Source organism: Sciurus carolinensis, chromosome 16, assembly GCF_902686445.1.
Source record: "Sciurus carolinensis chromosome 16, mSciCar1.2, whole genome shotgun sequence".
Lineage (NCBI taxonomy): Eukaryota > Metazoa > Chordata > Mammalia > Rodentia > Sciuridae > Sciurus > Sciurus carolinensis.
In genome coordinates, this window is record NC_062228.1 from 53,189,057 (window position 1) to 53,194,097 (window position 5,041).

Genomic DNA, 5,041 nt, shown 5'->3' on the forward strand with positions numbered 1-5,041 from the left:
TTCAGCGAGGGGCGGGGACGTGGGGGGGTGTCCTGGAGAAACTGCTCCACCTTCGTCAGTACACCATTGGCTGAACGTGCCCGTCACTCCATTGGGACGGAGCCAATCGGGATATTGCGCATGCGCATAGAGACGCAAAAGCGGATTTCAGGGAAAGGCGGTGTCGGAGGCATTGCTGTGGATCGTCGAGGACCAGGTACAAAACATAGACAGAAGAGAGCCGAGAGAATCGATTCAATCCATTACTCAGATCTTCCGGTGGGCGCAGATCAGTAATCCCAGCAACACGGGAGATTGAAGCGAGAGGCTCGTAACTTCGAGGCCATCCTGGGAACTTTACTGAGACCCTGTCTCAAAATACAAGTAGCTAAATTAATTACTTAAAAAGGCCTAGGGACTTAGTTTACTAGTAGGGTACCCCTGGGTTCAGTCCCCAACATGGGAGTGGGGTGGATTAGATCTTACTGTACCTGCTCAGATTGAGTAGTGAATAGATTCTAGGAGAGAATGACAGGGAAATTAGGAACACTTTCGAGGCCAAAAGTTAGCAATGGTTTTGCCGTATCAGACAAACATGCATTTATAAACTACTTGCTGTGTCCTAATCTTGGGATAAGTAATTTAGAAATAGTTCCTCCTGTTTATCCAGTGCCCACTCTTTGCCACTCTGTGCTTTTTTAATCAGGAAATAATGGAAAGGCACACGGTTTGGTGTCTAAGGTGTGGGCTCTGCATCAGAACACCTGGGTTCAAATCCCGACTCCACTGTTAACTGTGACCTTGATCAAACTACTTCTCTGGGATTCCACCTCAATAGCTGGAAAGAAGGAACAATTAAATGATCTACAATGTAAGTGCTGCTTAAATTAACGCCTATAAAGCAGTTAAAGCTGGACTTAGCAAACACTAAGCATTTGATAAGTGCTAATTTCTGTTTGCTCAACAAATAATTATGGGGCATCTGCTGTGTTCCAGATCCTGTCCGGGAACATGTCCATGACTACTCTGGCTCCTGTCCTCAAAGAACAATATTAAGGGGCTGGGGAGATAGCTCAGATGGTAGAGTGCTTGCCTTGTAAGCACAAGGCCCTGGGTTCGATCCCCAGCACCCCAAAAAAAAAAAAAAAAAAAAAGAACAATATTAAATGTACAAGAAGCATATGAAGCCAGGTGTGGTGGCAGATGCCTGTAATCCCAGCATCTTAAAGGCCGAGGTAGGAGGATCACAAGTTCAAAGCCAATCTCTAACCAACTTAGTGAGACCCTGTCTCTAAATAAAATATAAAAAGGGTTAGGGATCACACCCTTGGGTTCAACCCCTGGTACCAAAAACAAACAAACAAACAAACAAAATATATGATAGTAAGTGTGGCATATACTGTGAAGGAAATTTTCAGAAAACCATAAAGTCTTTACCGGGATTCCTGCTATGGTCTGTGGAGTATATTGACCAGAGTCATCAGGAAAGTCTTCCTAGAAGAACTGAGGTTTGGGTGGAGCCAGAAAGGATGAGAAGGAGCTATCCAGCCCATGGGGGTGGAGGAAGGAAGTGGGAAGGGTGTTATAGGAAGAGACCATCATATTCAAAAGCTCTGAGACCAGAAGAGAGCAGACCCTGAAAGGAAGCCACTGTGGCTAGAGCTCAGAGACTAGGACGGAGAGTAGAAGGTAGTGCAGCTGGATGGGCAGGCGGGTCCAGATCAGAGCTCCTTCCTGCGGCCTTCAGAACCCTCTCAAACTAGCCCACTCCTCATTGCCCTTGTGCCAACCCATCTCATCTCTCTCTGATCTCCTTCTGTCTCCCTCAACTCACTCATTTCCACCAGGCCGGCCTCCTTGCTGTAGGAGCCGAACACCAGACCCATCCCAGCTACCTCTGCCTGGAGTGCTCTTGCCCCTGATGGTCGGCTCACTCACCTCCTTTGGGTCTTTGCTCAAATGTCACCTTCTCAGCTCAGCAGAGTGGCACACTCCTATAATCTCAGTGACTCAGGAGGCTGAGGCAGGAGAATCATAAATTCAAGGCCAGTCTCAGCAATTTAGCGAGAACCTGTCTCACAATAAAAAGGACTGGGGATATAGCTTGGTGGTAGGGCACTCTGGGGGTCAATCCCCAACCAGAGAAAATAAGAGTCACCTTCTCAATGAGACCTTTGCATGCTTCCACGCACACACTCTACATTTCCCTTGCTGGCTTCATTCTTCTTCAGAGCCCATCTAGCCATGGTTATTTATTTTGTTTAGAATGTCAACTCTAAGAGAACAAAAATTTTCTTCATTTTATTCACTTCCGGATCTGTAGAGCCTACAGCCATGCCTGGCATACAGTAGGGTCTCAGCTGTGGAGGGCAATGGTCACGTTTGCATTTTGAACTCATAAGTCACTTAAGGTGCCCTGTGACACATAAACTGGAGGAAATAAGACTGACAAACAGAAGCCAGTCAGGGCCAAGGCTAGGGTGGGAGAGAAGAAGGATCATGTCATTGAATCCTCGTGACAGTTCTGTAAATTATATATTTGAGGGCCAGGCTGTGACTGCAGCTCACAGGTAGAGCCTATGCTTAGCATGCACAAGACCCTGGGTTCAATCCTTAGCACCAGGAATAATTTTTAAAATTAAATAAAATAGAATGCTGGAGTTACATGTCCCAGGCTCTGTGCTAAATACCCTGTTACCTCCCTGACGTCATCTTCTGCTGTTTTCCCTCAACCCCACTCCTCCAGGCACACATGGGCCTCTGGTTCTGCCATCCAGGCAACAGGCCCTCTTGCAGTAGTTAACCGTTTCTGTATAAATTACCCCAAATATCTCAGTTACAAACAACAGCATTTCTCTCATTTCTTTGTGTGTGTGTGTGTGTGTGCGTGCTGGGGATGGAACCCACAGCCTCACGCATGCTAGGCAAGTGCTCTACCACTGAACTATTTCTCTAGCCTTTAAAAAAAAAGCTTATTTTGTGGCAGCGGAGATGGAACCCAAGGGTGCTCTACCACTACATCCCCAATTCTTTTTCTAAATTTTGGGACAGGGTCTTACTAAGTTGCTGAGGCTGGCCTTGAACTTGCGATCCTCCTGCCTCAGCCTCCCAAGTCACTGGGATTATTAGTGTGAACTGTGCCTGGCTTATTATCTGTTTCTGTAGATCTGGAGCTGAACACAGCTGCGGTCATCTTAAAGCCCCACTGGGAAAGGGTCCGCTGGGAAACGGTCCCTGGAGGGGATTGCTATAGGATTCAGGTCCTTCCTGGCCCCTGCCTTGCAGGCGTTTTCAAGGGCAGCTTGTCTCATCAAAGCCAGAAAGCTAGAATGTGACCAGATCAGGTTCTTGGATCCAGAGTTTTAGGAATGAACACTGGACTCAGAAACTTTGAGCTCAGGCAGCACTATAGTAGGAATGAGGTCTGCTTGAGCCAGAAGGCAGGCAGCCCTGAGCCTGTGCCAACTCCAGCAAAGACCAGGAGGGAAGGGCTTTAAAGGTCTGTACGGGAGGCAGGAACTCGGTCTCCTGATGTCATCACATGCAGAGTCGGGACTTCTTTTGCGCCTGTGCTCTTCTTCATCAGGGGTCACAGTCATTACCATCTTTTTTTCTTTTTGGTACTGGGGATTGAACCCAGGGGTGATAACCACTGAGCCACATCCCCAGCCCTTTTTAAATATTTTTTTTATTTAGAGACAGGGTCTCGCTCAGTTGCTTAGGGCCGCACTAAGTTGCTGAGGCTGGCTTTGAACTTGGGATCCTCCTGCCTCAGCCCCACCCGCCACCCCTGCTGCTGGGATTTCAGGAGAGCTCCAACGCCTCCATCCTTGGCTCAGTACCATCTTGTGTCCATCTAGAGGTGTGCGTTTTCCTAGGCTGATAAGGTAAAGGTGACTGTTTCACATACGCTTTGGTTTCTCAGCATCTGGCACTGCCTTTGCCATTTGGGAAAGTCTGTGATATTTTTTTCCAATAGCGCAGACCCCACTTCCGCTGGAGCTGGCGTTCATTGCTGCTGACCACAGAGGCTCAGAAGGCCCAGCTGAATTTTCCGCCTCCCATCTTCTCATTGCCACAGACTTGGAGACCAGCTTACCTTTGAACTCCTAATTCTCTAGTATGGCTGTTAACCCCTTAAGACTGAGAGCTCGATTGGCTGTCTTATTTCCCCTGAGATGTTTATCCCTTTGTCCGTAAGGGGTCCTGTTTTTCCTGGAGGTTCCTGACTATGTCAAGAAGAGCCAGAGAGATATGGAAGCAAGATGGAAGTTACTGTTGACTTTTAGAACCTCATCTCAGAAGTGCTCCTTCTGTGTTCTGTTTCTTAGACTTTGTCACTATACCCCGCTTATGCTCAGGGGAGAGAATTACCACCTGGGGGGTTTAGAACGAAATGACCGACTGGCAATATCCTGCTCCGGGTCTTTGCAATTGCGGTTTTCTTTGGGGAGTGGGGGGACAGCTCTGTGTGGAGGGCTTGCCTGGCACACAGAGCCCTGGGATCAGGAGCCAGGGAGCTGATGCTGGAGTGTCTCTGGCCCCTAAACATCATCTCAAATCCAACTCTAACAGGAAGATTCCTTTCAAAGGTGAAGGAAGGGGCCAGGAGCCAAGGAATGCAAAGAATGCGGCTCTGGACGCCAGAAAGGAAGGGCATGAATTCTCCCAAGAGCCTCTGGGAAAGATGGTTCTGCCAAGGTCTTGGTTTCAGCCCAGTGCTAGTGAACTGGGACTTCCGACCTTCAAAAGAGTCAGAAAGCTGGGCACAGTGGAGCACGCCTGTCTGTCATCCCAGTGGCTTGGGAGGCTGAGGCAAGAGGACCTTGAGTTCAAAACCAGCCTCAGCAACTCAGCAAGACCCTGTCTCTAAATAAAATAAAGGGGGACTGGGGATGTGGCTCAGTGTTAAGCACCCCTGGTGCCAAAGGTCGTGGGGAAAATAAATATGTGATTTTAAGCCACAGAGTCTGGGACATTTGCTACGGCAGCCACAGGAAACACACCTCCCAACCTGGCACAAGGGCTTCACCACCTCCCCATGACTTGGTTTTTCTCTCAT